Below are 20,075 nucleotides of genomic sequence, written 5' to 3'. Positions count from 1 at the left end.
TGCTCACTCCATGTGGCCAACAATTGCTTGTTTACATTTCCTTGTCTTTTGTTGCTGTTGTTTTTTTTTTTCTATTATAACAAAGCGTTAAAATTTATAACAAACTGTTTCTAATAAACTTGTCAGTTCATAATTCTTATGTTTTGCTTTTCTCGGTTTTTTCTTTTTGCCATTTATTATGACTCTCTGCTGCTTAAAATAATATTTTGTTGTCACGTTCTTCTACACCGTCGCGTCGTCTGGTCGCATTGCTGGTAGCCGTGTTGTTGTCAAAGACTTATACAATTGTTGCAATTACCATGACAATTGTTGTAGTGTTCAGCCAGAGTTGAGGTCCCTGCACACCGTCTGGACACAGTGCTTTGAATTAGGTGAAAAAACTAGTCGGCAGAAAGAAAATTAGTCTTTGATCTTAAAATGTGATTAGGAAAAAAGCTTTCCGAAAATTTCACGACTTTGTCTATGAATGTCCCTAAAAATTATACCAAATCTAATCTAAGGCTGTAAGTGTGACCACTTATAGGATTTACAATCCTATTTATTAAAGGCCATTGGAAAGCTTTATTTCTACAAAAACACTATAGCTATGCGAAGCTATGTACCAGGTTAAAAAATAAAGTTTTTATTTATAGAAAATGGCGCCCAACATCAGAATTTTTAAATAGGGAAAAATTCGAAAAAACAAACATTCGAAGAAATAACACAATAGATGGAGGCGTCCAATGAAAGGACTTCAATTTCGGTGGGTTCTATTTTCATTAAGAGATTCTAGGGACCGTTACAATGGACAATAAGCAAGGTATTGTTTAAAATAAATTTTTTGAATTAAAAAAACTTACAATCGTAAGAATTTCAATTTGTTTCAAAATTAAAGTGGTGGCCAACGTAAGGACGTTATTGTTGGGGTTTATTTATTTATGTTTTTTTTTTTTTTTTTTTTTTTTTTTTTTTTTGGGCGAAGTACAAAAAATTTGACATAAAAATCATCTGCAAAATCATTGATTCTGGTGCCAATAAAGCTAAAAATAGATTTCAATAAAAAAAGAAAACTGTTATATGGCTCGCAGAGTGCTGAAAAAGAAAAGTATAAAAATCGACCATTTTTCTTTGTCCGCATTTTAACAAAATTGATGTTGATTTGAAAATTTTTAATTAAAACCTACGATTTTTGCCGTAAAAATTCCACAGATTTTTTCTTTAACTTTGTAAGGTTGGCTGAAGAAAAGAAATTTATGACAAATGATTTTGTAACACACAGAGTGAGATGAAAAAATTTCAACCAAATTCAGACTGCTCTCATTTCTAAGCCACTTGTCCGACAGCTGTTAAAATTATTCCAGTGAAAGTTCATTATATTGTTTACAAGAGCAAAAAAAAAGCATTATGGTGAGAATTTTCCAGAAAAAAAAAAAAATTATTACTGATGGAATTCAAGCGTGATAGTGTGATTTCTTTGGAAGCGTGATAGTGTGATTTCTTTGGCTTGAAATCCACAGATGGCTATCGTTAGAGCACTCCAGCATTTAAATGTGAATAAATCTATTGTGTCTCGTGCATCGCTCGCTACCGTGATACTGGTAGCGTAGCCCGACTTCAAGGAAGTGGACGGAGGAAAACAGCAACATCAGCAGAAATGGTTCGAAAAGTAAAGAAGCGACTTGATCGAAATCCGCGTCGCAGAGGTCGAAAAAAGGCTCGTGAGCTGAAAATATCGCAATATTCCATTCGGCAAATACTGAAAACTGAGCTCGGGGTTAAGCCATTGAAATTCCGAAAAGTTTAAGAACTTACACCGAAACAGAAAAAAATATATTCAAAAGAGCAAAAGAATTGTTTCGCTTAGCCGAAAGTGGTGAACTGCCGAATTTAGTTTTCTCCGATGAGAAAACATTCATTGTCCAGCAGTTTGTAAACAAAAAAAGATCGTGTTTACTTGCCAAAGAGGTCAGCTGAAAATGTGCACCTTCGGTTGGCCACCAGAACTCAAGTGCCGGTCATGGCGATGGTGTGGGCCGCCATAACAGGCAATGGTGGCTATCCGCTCGTATTACCGTGGCATTAGAATAAATGCCGAATATAATGCGAAAATATTCTTGAGGGTGTATTAAAGCCTTGGGCACGCAAACATTTTGGCCGCAGACCTTGGACATTCCAACAGAACTCAGCACCATCGCACTCAGCACGCGCCACCCATGAGATTCCACGCTTCATTTCCACCACACAATGGCCACCAAAATCTCCGGATACCAATCCGTTGGACTATTGTGTCTGGAGTATTTTGGAAAGCAAGGTTGGCACCAAAAAATACCAAAGTGTCGATTACTTTTTGCAAGCGCTTCAAGGGGAATGGGCCAAAATACCGCAGAGCAACATTCGGGCAGCGTGTGACTGTTTCATTGGCGGTTTGAAGGCCATAATTCGTGCCAAAGGTGACCAATTCGAACAAATCTAAACTTATTCTAAAATTTAATCCTATTTCCGACATTTTTTGATTTTATTCAATAAAATTTATTGTAATTTTTTTATCTCACCCTGTAATTTATTTGGGAATTATTTTCAAAAATTCAATCAGTTATTTTTTTAATGTTTCTTTTTCTAAAGACTGTTCCTTGCAAAGTATATCCATGAGTCCAAAAATTCCACAATGTTTGTTTCTCCTTCCGATTTTCTACCACAAATTTTTGCCCTTTTAATATTTTTGTTTATATTTATTTCTATATATATTTTTTTTGCTGCTGTAAAGTTTTCTTGTAATTTATGTCGAACAGTTTTATTGTTGGGTCACACATTTTTTGTGTTGCTGCAACCATTCTTCATCCTGTGTGTTCCCCCACCACCGCTTTGCAACGACTCCATTGTAAATTTGGCGATAGTGTTACATTTGCATCTAAATATGTTTATGAATGTCTAGCTAAATGATTGTTTATTTGCTTGTGGGTTGTATAAGAAAAGCCATAGTACAATGTCGCGGCAAAGTTGGCAACATGGTGGCTTTTGGGTACTTTGGAAATTGGTAACAACTCAATGTTAGTTATAGGGGTGGGGGAGGTGGACAGGAGTTTAAAAAATTCCAGAAAAATATTAACAAAAAAAAAAAAAGAAAAGTGTTTTGAATTCGAATATAAAAAATAAAATAAAAATAATAAGTGAAATAAGAAAAAACTGCAACCCAACTGGCCCACTCCCGGCGAAGCGCTTGCTTGAGGTGATCGACACTTTGGTATTTTTTAGTGCCAACCCTGCTTTCCCAAATACTTCAGACACAATAGTCCAACGGATCGGTATCCGGAGAACTTTGTGGCCATTGTGTGTTGGAAATGAAGCGAGGAACCTCATTTTGTAATCATACTTGGGTGGCGCTTGCTGAGTCCGATGGTGCTGAGTCCTGTTCGATGTCCAAGGTATGCCTCCAGAATATTTTCGCGATAATATTCGGCATTTATGCTAATGCCACAGTCGATTAATACGGGCGACCACGGCTGTTATGGCGGCCCATATCATCACTATAGCCGGCGCATGAGTTCTCTTGGTCAATCGAAAGTGCACATTTTCAGCTGACCTCTTTGGCACGATCATTTTGTTTGATTACAAACTGCTGGACAACGAATGTTTTCTCGTCGGAGAAAACAAAATTCGGCAGTTCACCAATGTTGGCCAACCGAAGCAACTCTTAAGCTCTTTTGAGTCTATTATCTTTCTGTTGTGGTGTAAGTTATTGAATATTTTGGAATTTAATTGGCTTTACCCCGAGCTCATTTTTTAATATTTGCCGAATGGAATATTGCGATATGTTCTTTTTATTATTTTCACTATTTTTTTTTAGTAAAAAAATTTGATCCCTTACAAAAACTATGGAACGTTATACAACAGACAGATAATGAATTTTTTTACTACACAAATTTGGACGAGTAAAAGCAATATTTTGATTTTGAAAAATTTTTGTAATTTTAATTTTGTAATTTTAAGCAGATTTCAGTACCTTTACTTTGTGGGCAGACTGTTTATTTTTGCTTTTTCCCTCTCTTTATAAAATTATTTTTTTTCATTGACTCAAATTTCAATTGACCCAAATATCCGCCTTAATAATGCAAAAAAGATCACTAGAGCATTTCTGCTGATGTGATTGTTGTCTTCCACTTCCTTGACGTCGGGCTACTCTGCCAGTATCACGGTAACGAGCTATGGTACGAAACAGAAAAAAATTATTCACATTTAAATGCTGGAGTGCTCTAACGATAGCCACTTGTGGTTTTCCAGGCAAATATAAGGAAATCACAGTATCACGCTTGAGTTCCATTACGAATAACTTTTTTGCTGGAAAATTCTCACCAAAATGCTTTTGTACGATTGTAAACAATATAATGAGCTGTAACTGGAATAATTTTAACAGCTGTCGGACGAATGGCTTAGAAATGACAGCAGTCTGAAGTTGGATGCAGGTTTTTCATCTAACCTTGTATATTAAAGACATTTTGTGACAGCTAACACTTTGGAGCCACATTAGCAGGAAAAGATTTTGAACTAGGGAAAGAAAATAGGTTCTAAATATTTTACCAAGCTATTCCTGAATTTTACGCCGCTTAAAAATAATTTTTCCAAATCCGAAATATCGCAAAAATTAACAGATGATCTGAAGACACCAGATCAATTCGAAATTTCAAAATTGAAATACCTTTGGATTCTTCAAAAACAATGATTAAAAATCCGAAATATTCAAAAAATTAACAGGTGATCTGAAGACACCAGATCAATTTAAAAATTGCAGATCTTTTGGATTCTTAAAAAAATCTTGAATTTCTGCCTCTGCAATCATTGCACAATTGAGACCTCAATTATTGACACTTGCCGATTTCTATCAGTTTGACAATCGGTTGTGCCTTTTGGCTCATGAAAAACAAAAAAAAATATGACTTGTTTCTTGCTACTCAAAATCCAAGACAAGACAAGCTAGCCAACCCGAGCTACGACATTGCTGCAACCATAAATCTTTGTCAAACTAAAGTGTCAGAAAAATTAACGAAAAATACTCAAATTCCAATCAAATCAATTACAGCGAATATTAACAGCTGTCAATTGTGTGTTATTAAAATATAACAATGACTACAATAGTTGCGTTTTTTGTTTTTTGATTTTGAATGAGAATATTTTGAAACAAAAAATTGTTAAGGATTTACAAAAATACAAAAGATTTTCAAGGTATGATGCATACTTCTAGGCGAGCATATGATCTCCAAATATAGTAATATATGTTATGACCAGTTGTTGCATTTTAAAACTTTGTAATTAATTATTTATTTCATTTGAGATTGAAAAGAAAAAACATACCTATTATTGCAAAATTGCACTGCCATAAAATAATTGAATTGCCAACAACAGCAACAATTCCTCAACACTTTTTTTTGCAAGCAAAGTACATAAATTTCCCAACAATTGAGATAGAGAAAAAAATCTACAAAACTTCCATTACAAAGAAGTCAAAGCATCAATATGATTTCAGGCAAAATATCATAACGTTTGAAAAGGCAAGAAATCATAAAACAATTAATCATTTTTTTAGATATGTAACACACGCTAGGGAGCAGAGTGTTCAAAAGAAAATCATTGCCTTACACAATAACAATTAGATATTGGGTTTTTTGTTTTGAATATTCGAAAAAAAATAAAAAAAAGAAACACTAGCATTATTTCAATACGAATAAACTCACAATATAGATCATTCAAAAAAAAAAAATAAATAAATAAATAAAAAAACCTACAATGTATAATAAAATATCAATCACTTTTCCAATACACGTGAGTGAACATGCCAACCAACCAGCCAGCCATCCATTGAACACACCCTAGAATTGTATAGCAATCTCAGGTTATAAAGTTCGAAGTAAATCAAATCCATCTTTCTGTGGCCAATGGCACAACCCCAACATCTTTGACATTTCCGAACAGAAAAACACCATTTGGATATTTGAGAGCGGACATATTTAATTGGTCGCCATAGTGAGTTCAGTGAAACACGAAAAAGGGGTACGTGTTAATTTATAAAGGCTTTTGCTGGGTTACAATGTAATTTATGGTAAATGATTTTTAAAGAACACGAAAAGATGTTGATCTTCAAAAATCAATGGCGTTCAAAATTGCCGAATAAACAATTGATTTCTTAAATTAAAAAACAACACCCTAAATATGTGAAATTCCATCAAAGACTGCTGCATAGTTTTAGGCCCACAACAAAGTACCTACCAGCTGGAAAGAGCATATTCTTTCTAAATAACAATAAAGAAATTACAATGTAGATGGCGATCTTTGTTATTTGTAAGCGATGGAGTCTCCAATTAAACTATTAATCGGTTTTGGGAGTTTTTCATTTGTTCGATTAATCGATTAAGAGTCTTAAATTGCTCGAATAATTCGATTAATCGAATAAGTCGAATAACTCGAATAATTTCTATATACCTTACGTGAAACAAAAATAATGGCTTAACTCTAGTTTAGTAAAAACTCTTCAATTTTTTCAAAACTTTTTCCAGAGGTAGGGAAATTTTTCGGTCGGTTTCGGCTTAAATTGATCGATTATTATATTTATTCGCAATTTAGTAATTTTACTTAATCGAAAAATTATTCGAAAAAAATCTCCAATTAATCGATTCGATACTCTAGTAGTAATAATATGTGCTTTCGAATTGGCAGATTTTAGTTTGAAATCCATAAAGAACGATTTTTGAATGTCTGTACATCTAATATAAGAAAACGACAACAAAGTCAAACTTCATAATTTTTACATTTTTTTTTTAATTTTATTGAATGAATTAAAAAAATGTCGGAAATAGCATCAAATTTTAGAATAAGTTTAGATTTGTTCGAATTTGCACCTTTGGCACGAATTATGCCCTTCCAACGGCCAACGAAAACGTCACACGCTGCCCGATTGTGGCTCTGTGGTATTTTGGTCCATTCCCAGCGAAGCTCTTGCTTGAGGTCATCGACACTTTGGTATTTTTTGGTGCCAACCTTGTTTTCCAAAATACTTCAGACACAATAGTTCATCGGCTGTTATGGCGGCCCACACCATCACCATGGTCGGCAGTTGAGTTCTGGTGGCCAACCGAAGGTGCATATTTTCGGCTGACCTCTTTGGCAAGTAAGTACGATAATTTTGTTTGTTTACAAACTGCTGGACAACGAATGTTTTGGCCCATTCCCGGCGAAGCGCTTGCTAAAAGTAATCGACACTTTGGTATTTTTTAGTGCCAACCTTGTTTTCCAAAATACTCCAGACACAATAGTCCAACGGATTGGTATTCGGAGATTTTGGTGGTAATTTTGCGCTGGAAATGTATCGAGGAACCTCATTTTGTAACCATTCTTGGGTGACGCTTGCTGATTGCAATGGTGCTGAGTCCTGTTGGAATGTCCAAGGTCTGCGGCCATCATTTTTGCGTGCCCAAGGCTTTAATACACCCTCCAGAATACTTTCGCTAAAATATTCGGCATTTGCTTTGATGCCACGGTCGATAAATACGAGAGCGACCATCGGCTGTTATGACGGCCCACACCATCACCATGTCGGCACTTGAGTTCTGGTGGCCAACCGAAAGTGCATATTTTCAGCTGACCTCTTTGGCTAATAAAAACACGATCGTATTGTTTCTTTACGAACTGCTGGACAACGAATGTTTTCTCATTGGAGAAAACCAAATTCGGCAGTTCACCACTTTCGGCCAAACGAACAACTCTTTAGCTCTTTTGAGTCTATTTTCTTTCTGTTGCGGTGTAAGTTCTAGCACTTTTTGAAATTTCAAGCTCATTCTGAGCTCATTTTTTCAATATTTGCCGAATGGAATATTAAACAGGAAAATTTAAGCGATGCGGGTTTCGATTAAGTCTATTCTTTATTTTTCAAACCATATCTGCTGATGTTACTGTTTTCTTCCGACCTTGACTTGGGGCTATGCTACCAGTACGCTCGCGGTAACGAGCGATGGTACGAGACACAAAAGATTTATTCACATTCAAATGCTGGAGTGCTAGCCACTTGTGGTTTTAAAGCCAAATATAAAGAAAGCACACTATCACGCTTGAATTCCATCACGAATAACTTATTTCTCACCAAAATGCTTTTGTACGCCTGTAAACAATATAATGAGCTGTCTCTGGAATAATTTTAACAGCTGTCGGAGGAGTGTCTTGGAAATGACAGCAGTCAGAAGTTGGTTGCAGCATTTTCATCTTACCCTAGAGTCAACAAACAATAGTAAGAGCGCCATCTGCATTTCACTTTATATATAGTCTCTATGTAATTTTCTACATTTCAAAAATCAATTAAATTATTTGAAAACACCCATATCGCTTTTATAATTTAATTGAAGAAAATATGTTGTCTGAGAGCGCCATCTGCATTTCGCTTTCTATATAGCCTCTTTGTAATTTTCTACATATCAATTCAAAAATCAATTGAATTATTTTGAAACACCCAAAATATGCTAACTGAAACGATGTGACGTAAAAAAATTCAAAACGTCTTCCCCTTGAATTAGCCTTTATTTTTTCTGTTGCCCTGTGTAATTAAATAAAATCCTAAATTTTATTTTCCCACCAACAAAAAAAATCTTATTTCCCGAAAAATCTCTTATTTTTCTTCAAAAAAAAAAAAAAAAAACAAAGCAAAATATTTCCAGAACTCAAAGAACATAACGTCTCTTTTGTGTAGACATTTTATTCCGCTCTGCGTTTTTTTTATGTTTTTATTAACAATTCAAAATGATTTATTTGCATAAATGAATGAAGGAACGAATGCACTGAAACCCCTCACCACGTCAGGGCTTACGAAATGGACGTTCGAAAAGGTCACACTGACCTATAATCCACAGCCATGAAAAAACAAAAATAACATTGAACGCAATGGCGGCCATGGATGTGGAGTAGAATTGGGACTAGAAACCGGAGCCGACAGAATAGCACCATAAAGCCAAAACAGAAAACTTGAAATGGAATAAATTGTATTCGGATACAAATTGAAATGTAGAAATGAAGAAAAATTAGCATACAGTGGGTGACAAAAATGGGTACTCGATGGTGTTTTCCAAGGTAAATGAGAACTGGAGCCATAGTGTCGAAGGATAATTTATTTCCAGAAAATAACATTAAACGCAATGGCAGCCATGAATGTGGAGTAGAATTGGGACTAGAAGTGGGAGCCGACAGAATAGCACCATAAAGCCAAAACAGAAAACTTGAAATGGAATAAATTGTATTCGGATACAAATTGAAATGTAGAAATGAAGAAAAATTAGCATACAGTGGGTGACAAAAATGGGTACTCGATGGTGTTTATTTTTTTTTTTTCAAGGTAAATGAGAACTGAAGCCAAAGCGTTTAAGGATAATTTATTTCCACAATTTGTTTGATTTGAAGTGTCCCACACTTTTGCCCCTCACAGTATTCGATTAATTTTCTCACCATAAACACCATTATTTGTATGCATAAAATTTTATTGCTCATGCGTGCGGTCGATGGGGATCAAATGATAAGAAATTCCTACCAAGAAATATAACTTCCACACAATGTATGGCACATAAGAAACAAAACAAGAAACAAATGTAAACAAATGGTAAACATATGAGTCATTCCATAAGGATTGTGCTTACTACCTTCCAATGCTTTGGGTTAGTAGGAAAACTGTAAATAAATATGTGTGATAAATTTATTTTGAAACTTGGACTTTCCTTCATCGTGGACACTCCCACATGTATATTCTATACATAAACCACATCAGATGGTAAGAAAATAAAACAAACACATATGTAAATATATATGTATGTTACTTTTGGTCATGTTACACAATTTTAATGTTGAGATCGTAAATCACACGACTTGGAAAAAAAAGGGGCCAACTGATATAATGCAATGGCAGCCATAACAACAACAACAAGTCCATGCCCAAATGCAGACAATTCAAAGTCACATATTGCAGACAACACAAACAAACTGTATGTGGTCAGTTATAATGATCCTCGGAAATACAAAGAAAAATTACAAACATCAAATATATATATATTTTTTTCGAATTCACATAAAAGTAAATAAACAGATTCAATGACTCCAAAAAAAAAAAAAAAAAAATCGTATATGGTACAAGGATGTTGGTCAGACAGACAACACGTCGTAGTGGTGTGAACCACTTTAAACAAACTCCGTCTTCAAAGTGAAGCCCCAAAGATGTTATTATTTTTCTTTCATGAAATCCCAATCATCAGCGTCATCAGTTCGGTGATTTTTGTTGTGAACAGCGATGCCGATGAACATTGTAAAGCTTGGGAGGTCCATTCATCAATGTTGTGTTTGCGATGTTTTGGAGTGGAGAGGAGTCTTGCGGCTTGGAAGTGGAGAAGAGAAGAGTTTGCCGGTGCATGAATGACCAATAACTACCCAGACGATATGATGATATCAATGAAAGTATTTATGATCTGTTATTTGTACAAGAGAAATAATTGAAACTACTCCTGTGAATTGCATGCAATTCAATGAGTACATGAAACAAAAGACAAAAAAAAAAAAAAAAACAGACAAGCGTTTAATTAACTTTCGCAGTTTCGGTTCACTTGGAGAGTTTTGAAATTCATGAGATGAAATTTTGTCACAGACAGTGGATTTTCTGTGAATCTCAAGAAGTAAATTGAACAAGTTAAAAAGCAGTAAAGAAAGTCTTAAAGTCGGGCGTGGTCGACTTTATGATACCCTACACCACTTTTCTAATTTAGTAGAGCTGCGCATAACAAATAAAATTTTTTATGGGAGAATTCAATCATACACGCTATGATTATAATTATAATTTAAAGTTCAAAGAACTAAATATCCCGAAGCATTTGTATCTTTTAAATTCGGTCTTGTATTGCCCACTTAATGCACAGTTAATTTGAAATCGGATAAAAAATATATATGGGAGCTATATCCAAATCGGAACCGATCTCTATAAAATTTGGCAAAGATATTTCTGAGCTGTATTTGATATATTTCCATGAATATCGTTGTTACGGAGTGCATATTACGGCTGTGGGTAACAAATATGACAAATCGGATGAAGAGTATATATGGGAGCTATAGCTATATCTGAACCGATCTTTGACACACTACCTTCTAGACCCAATTTGGTCGTAAGTGCCAAATTTCATCCCATTTGGGCAAATATTAGACGTTTGGTGCACAATCCAAGGTAATTCGGACGAAGTTATATATGGGAGCTATATCCAAATCTGAACCGATCTTGATAAAATTTAGCAAATGTATTTCTGAGCTGTATTTGATAAATTTCCTCAATTATTGTTGTTACAGAGTGCATATTACGGCTGCGGAGGACAAAAATAACAAATCGGAAGAACAATATATATGGGAGCTATTGCTATATCTGAACCGATTTCGATCAAATTTGGCATACAATTTCAATAGGGTTCGTCCTTGGGCCAAACAAATGATTTGTGCAAAATTTCATCTGGATAGGGCAATGAATGCGAACTGTACTTTGTTTACAAAAATACATGGACAGACGGACGGACGGACATGTATAAATCGACTCAGAATGTGATTCTATGCCGATCATCAAAAGGAAGTATGGGTCTAACTCGTTGCCTTTTGCCTGTTACAAACAAATGCACAAAGACATAATACCCTGACCACCTTGTGGTGTAGGGTATAACAGTAAATTCGGCCGGGCTGAACTTTGAATACCCTCCACCATTTGGAAATTTCCAAAAAAATCCATTAAAAATTCTGTTAAAATCTTAAAAATACCGAATACAGCTGTTATATTAGGGTCTATACAACGTGGACATACATAGGCATTGTTTGTCATAAGTCATTACCATATTATAAACGGGTATAATGTAGCATCTTCAAAATACCGAATATTGGGAGGTAACGTTATAAGGGGCTATACGAAGACGTGGATCTACATAGACAATGTTCTGTCATAAGCTGAAGTATCCATTACGAACTTCAAATGCCAAATTTGAACCAATTCCGGAGAATAATGTCGCTAAAATCATCAAAATACCAAATATCGGGAGGTCCGTTATATGGGGGCTATACGAAGATGTGGACGTGCACACACAATTTTCTGTCTTAGGCTGTAGTATCAATTACGAACTTCAAATACCAAATTTGAAACAATCGCGGTGAATAATGTCGCAAAAATCATCAAAATACCGAATAACGGGAGGTACCGTTATATGGGGGCTATACGAAGACGTGGACGTGCACACACAATTTTCTGTCTTAGGCTGTAGTATCAATTACGAACTTCAAATACCAAATTTGAAACAATTCCAGTGAATAATGTCGCTAAAATCCTCAAAATACCGAATATCGGGAGGTCCGTTATATGGGGGCTATACGAAAACGTGAACCCACATGGCCCATTTACGAACTTAACCTGCCTACTGGCAAAATAAACATGTGTGCAAAATTTTAGCCTTCTATCTCAGTTTGTTTGAAAGATAGCGTGATTACAACAGACAGACGGACAGATAGACGGATATCGCTAAATCGACTTAGAATTTTACGCTGATCAAGAATATATATTATATATATTTCGAGGAGTTACAAACGGAATGACAAAGTTAATATACCCTCCATAGAATGGTGGAGGGTATAGAAATTTCATATCAATTAGTGTTAAGATTGGCATCTACATCTTGTCCGAATTGGTGCCTGTTTTAGGGTGAAAGTCAATTTTTTTTTTTGAAATTTTATGCAGCGATTAGAATGAGCGAATAGGACGAATAATACCTAATCGAAATTGTTGGACGCCATCTATATTTCAATGGAAATGTTTTGATTTAATTTTAAAGGACGCCATCTATATTTCAAAACAAAGGTTTCCATTTAATTGCTGCATTAAAGAGCAGGTCGAAACCCGATATATTTTTATTTGAAGCAGCGATTTTTAGCCTGCTGTGAATTGAAACTACTCCTGTGAATTGCATGCAATTCAATGAGTACATGAAACAAAAGACAAAAAAAAAAAAAAAACAGACAAGCGTTTAATTAACTTTCGCAGTTTCGGTTCACTTGGAGAGTTTTGAAATTCATGAGATGAAATTTTGTCACAGACAGTGGATTTTCTGTGAATCTCAAGAAGTAAATTGAACAAGTTAAAAAGCAGTAAAGAAAGTCTTAAAGTCGGGCGTGGTCGACTTTATGATACCCTACACCACTTTTCTAATTTAGTAGAGCTGCGCATAACAAATAAAATTTTTTATGGGAGAATTCAATCATACACGCTATGATTATAATTATAATTTAAAGTTCAAAGAACTAAATATCCCGAAGCATTTGTATCTTTTAAATTCGGTCTTGTATTGCCCACTTAATGCACAGTTAATTTGAAATCGGATAAAAAATATATATGGGAGCTATATCCAAATCGGAACCGATCTCTATAAAATTTGGCAAAGATATTTCTGAGCTGTATTTGATATATTTCCATGAATATCGTTGTTACGGAGTGCATATTACGGCTGTGGGTAACAAATATGACAAATCGGATGAAGAGTATATATGGGAGCTATAGCTATATCTGAACCGATCTTTGACACACTACCTTCTAGACCCAATTTGGTCGTAAGTGCCAAATTTCATCCCATTTGGGCAAATATTAGACGTTTGGTGCACAATCCAAGGTAATTCGGACGAAGTTATATATGGGAGCTATATCCAAATCTGAACCGATCTTGATAAAATTTAGCAAATGTATTTCTGAGCTGTATTTGATAAATTTCCTCAATTATTGTTGTTACAGAGTGCATATTACGGCTGCGGAGGACAAAAATAACAAATCGGAAGAACAATATATATGGGAGCTATTGCTATATCTGAACCGATTTCGATCAAATTTGGCATACAATTTCAATAGGGTTCGTCCTTGGGCCAAACAAATGATTTGTGCAAAATTTCATCTGGATAGGGCAATGAATGCGAACTGTACTTTGTTTACAAAAATACATGGACAGACGGACGGACGGACATGTATAAATCGACTCAGAATGTGATTCTATGCCGATCATCAAAAGGAAGTATGGGTCTAACTCGTTGCCTTTTGCCTGTTACAAACAAATGCACAAAGACATAATACCCTGACCACCTTGTGGTGTAGGGTATAACAGTAAATTCGGCCGGGCTGAACTTTGAATACCCTCCACCATTTGGAAATTTCCAAAAAAATCCATTAAAAATTCTGTTAAAATCTTAAAAATACCGAATACAGCTGTTATATTAGGGTCTATACAACGTGGACATACATAGGCATTGTTTGTCATAAGTCATTACCATATTATAAACGGGTATAATGTAGCATCTTCAAAATACCGAATATTGGGAGGTAACGTTATAAGGGGCTATACGAAGACGTGGATCTACATAGACAATGTTCTGTCATAAGCTGAAGTATCCATTACGAACTTCAAATGCCAAATTTGAACCAATTCCGGAGAATAATGTCGCTAAAATCATCAAAATACCAAATATCGGGAGGTCCGTTATATGGGGGCTATACGAAGATGTGGACGTGCACACACAATTTTCTGTCTTAGGCTGTAGTATCAATTACGAACTTCAAATACCAAATTTGAAACAATCGCGGTGAATAATGTCGCAAAAATCATCAAAATACCGAATAACGGGAGGTACCGTTATATGGGGGCTATACGAAGACGTGGACGTGCACACACAATTTTCTGTCTTAGGCTGTAGTATCAATTACGAACTTCAAATACCAAATTTGAAACAATTCCAGTGAATAATGTCGCTAAAATCCTCAAAATACCGAATATCGGGAGGTCCGTTATATGGGGGCTATACGAAAACGTGAACCCACATGGCCCATTTACGAACTTAACCTGCCTACTGGCAAAATAAACATGTGTGCAAAATTTTAGCCTTCTATCTCAGTTTGTTTGAAAGATAGCGTGATTACAACAGACAGACGGACAGATAGACGGATATCGCTAAATCGACTTAGAATTTTACGCTGATCAAGAATATATATTATATATATTTCGAGGAGTTACAAACGGAATGACAAAGTTAATATACCCTCCATAGAATGGTGGAGGGTATAGAAATTTCATATCAATTAGTGTTAAGATTGGCATCTACATCTTGTCCGAATTGGTGCCTGTTTTAGGGTGAAAGTCAATTTTTTTTTTTGAAATTTTATGCAGCGATTAGAATGAGCGAATAGGACGAATAATACCTAATCGAAATTGTTGGACGCCATCTATATTTCAATGGAAATGTTTTGATTTAATTTTAAAGGACGCCATCTATATTTCAAAACAAAGGTTTCCATTTAATTGCTGCATTAAAGAGCAGGTCGAAACCCGATATATTTTTATTTGAAGCAGCGATTTTTAGCCTGCTGTGAAAATTTCGTCCAATATCTCCGTCATTTGAGGTTTCGATCATAACGTTTTTTCTGAGAGTGTGTATTGGCGACATCTATACGGGAATTCACCTCCAATCGTTCACACTAAAGCAAACTGTTTCAAATTTACGGTTGGAATAATCGATTTACAACTGAAATAATTTGAATTACAATTAAAGTTCTAGAATTATAAATGAAATGTTACGATTTAAATCAAAATTTATTCGAATTATAACTTAAAACTGGTGTAGTGGCTCTCAGGAAAAATTTTAGATTTGTAGTCGTACCGTGGTAAACAACTCGCCAAACAAAGTCTTCTACAATTTCAACTTAAAAAAAATGTACAACATTTGTGTTACGAAATTTTGAAAATTTTCTCAAAATAGAACGACATTGAAAATAATTTGCATTTTGTGTTTTATTTTCTCTATTGTCAAATTGGATGGATTTTGGAAAACAAATTATTTGTTTTTCCAAAATCGTTCCTAAAATTAAATTTTCTGTTTCGAGCCATGTGGGTGCGAAGATCACATAAAACAATATCCTGGCAAAATCTTTGTCACTATCTGCAGTTTAATATCAGAGACACATACACACACACACACACACACCGCATAACGATACATCTTGAATGGACAACAAAAAATATTGCTAATTGAGGACTACCACAACATGGTTGGCAGTGTGGCTTGGTTGGGAATGGGGCACAGCGACAGAGCTCCTTTTCGAAACATAAAACAATGCTGGTAAGTGGCCAAGACAGTGATTTTTTTTCTGCCATAAACAATACAAGAGGAGTATGGAGAATTCTCGCTTCCCCCCTCAAAGAAAAACACTATAGAGGGATTGCCAAACAAAGGCAACCTGGTAAAATGTAAAAAAAACCTCACTTCCAGCCAAAGTGCCGAAAAACAAAAGACAACTGACAACAACATTGTAATGTAATTTGGAAAAGATTAAGATTAATTTTTAAACGCCTCAAAAGGTTAAAATAGGTGTATAACAAATATCCACAGCCACCACATCTGCGAGAGTTTTGGACTGGCCAAGCGTTGGCTTGGCAAATTTCCAAGCCCCTCAACCCACACATAAAGCATGCATCCAGGTTGGAGTATTTGTCTCAAAGAAACCACCTCAAAAAAAAAAAAAAAAAAAAAAAAAAAACATGGTCAAAAGCTATGGAATATCAGTGAGCTAATGCTGAAATAGGCTAATAGTTGTTGTCGGAGAGAAAGAGGGAGAGAGAGAGAGGAGGGGAGAGCAAGAGAATTACACCACAAGGATTTCAGGAAAAAAAGTAAAGCATAGCACAAAAACAAGCAAACATAATGATCATGACGCGACATAAAGTCTGAGACAACACTCTTAACATACCAACAACATCTAATAACAAAGAGCGGAAAAACATGCTACCACACATATGTGCATGGGGCGCACTCACACACACACACACATAATATGCAAACGCACCTTACCACCTTAATGGAGAACAACATTAAAAGTTCATCAGACAATGTACTATGGCAGCAGCAGAACAGAACATGAAAATCCTGACTGACATACAATTCCTTACAACACGCATTGTTACAACCCACCAACCAAACATGTTATGCCACACCACACACCAGATTGTGGTTAGAGTTACATAGTCCAAGGGGTAGGGCAGTTCGGGTCTTATTATTTAATGATTAATGAAATGGAGTCTGTGGTGAACTGGGCACAATATGGAATATCTTCCTACGGGAACATCTTGCCGTTCATAATTAACCAACCAACAGCCTATGTCCAGGCCATGATAGACAATTGCGAAACTTTACATTTTTATTGGAGCATCTTTATCAGGGAATCAAATTTGGAATGGTAGCCAAAAGGAAAAAAGGGTTGTACTTCACAAAAAAAGGAAAAAAATACGAGGTTGGACCTCGGAGAACAATTTATTATCTATGCCTTTTTCAGATGTAATTCAAAACATTTTAATTGTAATTTTAGAATTCTATTTGTCATTCGAACTGTAATTCAAAAATTCCAATTGTAGTTCACTTGTAATTCGAGAATTCCAATTTTAGTCCACTTGTAATTCAATTGGAATTGTAATTTGAATTATTTTAGTTGTAATTCGAATGATTCCAATTGTAATTTGAATGATCCCAATTGTAATTCGAAATATTCCATCTGTAATTCAAATAATTCAAATTTTAATTCGAATTATTTCATTCAAAAATCGAAGAAAAATCATGGAAATAATTTGAATTACAAATGGAACAATTTGAATTTAAATTGGAATGTTCGAATTATAACTGAAATAATTCGAATTACTATTGGAATTCTCGAACTACAAATGGAATCATTCGAATTACAATTGGAATAATTTGAATTACAAATGGAAAAATTTGAATTTAAATTGGAATTCTCGAATTACAATTGGAATTCTCGAATTACAAATGGAATCATTCGAATTACAATTGGAAAAATTGAAATATAACTGAAATAATTCGAATTACAATTGAAATTCTCGAATTACAACTGAAATAATTCGAATTGCAATTGAAATTCTCGAATTAAAAATGGAATCATTCGAATAACAATTGGAATAATTTGAATTACAAATGGAAAATTTTGAATTTAATTTGGCATTTTCGAATTACAATTGGAATTCTCGAATTACAACTGTAATCATTAGAACTACAATTGGAATAATCGAATTACAACTCAAATAATTCGAATTACAATTAAAATTCTCGAATAACAAATAGAAGCATTCGAATTATAATTGGAATAATCGATTTACAGCTGAGATAATTCGAATTACAATTGAAATTCTCGAAGTACAAATGAATTGTTGCAAATTAAATCAAAAATTATTAGAATTGCAACTGTAAAAGGTGTAGACACGCTCGCAATTCCGACCCGATCTCGAATTACAAATGTATTGTTAGAAATTAAATCAAAAATCATTCGAATTACAACTGTAAAAGGAGTAGACCCGCTCGCAATTCCGACCCGATCTATTAAAAAATCTCTAAACTAAATTTGGAACCCTAAAAAAAATTCCGTAAAATTCTCCTGCAACCCCATAAAAGCCACACTGCAATTGGAGAAGAAAAAAATGTTAATAGGTCACTGGCTAACATTTCTCAATTACCCTCCTATTCATCTGCATATTTATGCCAACTTGTGTTATTTTGCCCAGTCATCGTCATTATCATTATTGCTATTATTATTAACATTGATGCCTCTTAATAATGCCCTCCAGCATCAAAATGACTCTAACTATAGCCAAGACATGCTGGGACATCAAAGAACCATGATCAGCAGAAAAAAAAGTGTTACAAAATTTGAAAATTTATTTTGGATTTTCATTGCTGTGCCTTCTCAAACAAACATAGACATACCTGGGATGGCATGAAGTCGCAACACCTCGCACCCAGTAAACTGTCAACCAAGATTTTGGTCAGTCTGAAAATTTATATAGAATTCATGTTTGGTGTCTGTATTACCACACCTATGTTGTTGTTCTTGTTATGCAGCATTCATGTCGCTGTTCATGTAGGTGGGGGTGTGTTTGTGCGGAAGAGTGAACAATAAAAAAAGGCCAACTATATATACAGGGTGAGATGAAAAAACTGCAACCAACTTTAGAATGCTGTCATTTCTAAGCCACTCGTCCGACAGCTGTTCAAATTATTCCAGTAACAGCTCATTATATTGTTCACAAGCGTACAAAAGCATTTTGGTGAGAATTTTCCAGAGAAAAAGTTATTCGTGATGGAATTCAAACGTGATAGTGAGATTTCTTTTTATTTGGTTGCAAAACCACAAGTGGCTATCGTTAGAGCACCCAGCATTTAAATGTGAATAAATCTTTTGTGTCTCGTACCATCGCTCGTTACCGTGATACTGGTAGCGTCAAGGAAGCTTACGGAAGAAAACAGCAACATCAGCAGAGTAAAGAAGAGACTTGATCGAAACCCGTGTCGCAGTGAACGGAAAATGGCTCGTGAGCTGAACATATCGCAATATTCTATTTGGAAAATATTGAAAAACAAGTTCGGGGTAAAGCCATTGAAATTCCAAAAAATTGCAAGAACAAGAACACCGCAACAGAAAGAAAATTGACTCAAAAGAGCTAAAGAGTTGTTTCAATTGGCCGAAAGTGGTGAACTTCCGAATTTGGTTTTTTCCGATGAGAAAACATTCGTCGTCCAGCAGTTTGTGAACAAACAAAATGAGATGTGGCAGCCATAACAGTCGATGGTCGCTCTCCGCTCGCTTTAATGGACCGTGGCATCAGAATAAATGTATTAAAGCCTTGGGCACGCAAATGTATTAAAGCCTTGGGCACGCGAAATGTATTAAAGCCTTGGGCACGCAAACATTTTGACCGCTGACCTTGGACATCGCACTCAGCACGCGCCACCCAAGAATGGTTACAAAATGAGGTTCCTCGCTTAATTTCCAGCACACAATGGCCACCAAAATTTCCGGATACTAATCCGTTGGACTATTGGAAACAAGGTTGGCACTAAAAAAATACCAAAGTGTCGATCACCTCAAGCAAGCGCTTCGCAGGGAATGGGCCAAAATACCGCAGAGCAACATTTAGGTAGCGTGTGACGTGTGGTTTCATTGGCCGTTTGAAGGCCATAATTCGAGCCAAAGGTGA

At 35.3% G+C, this 20,075-nt stretch overlaps 1 protein-coding gene across 1 annotated transcript in view; it reads right to left on the bottom strand.

The window, feature by feature from the left end:
- The window catches only part of LOC101898435 (stAR-related lipid transfer protein 13), a 399,946-nt gene that overhangs the window by 149,371 nt on the left and 230,500 nt on the right, over positions 1-20,075 (bottom strand). The window lies entirely within an intron of this gene.

The sequence above is a fragment of the Musca domestica genome, unplaced genomic scaffold (assembly GCF_030504385.1).
Source record: "Musca domestica strain aabys unplaced genomic scaffold, Musca_domestica.polishedcontigs.V.1.1 49, whole genome shotgun sequence".
Lineage (NCBI taxonomy): Eukaryota > Metazoa > Arthropoda > Insecta > Diptera > Muscidae > Musca > Musca domestica.
This window is presented reverse-complemented; position numbering and strand designations above follow the sequence as displayed.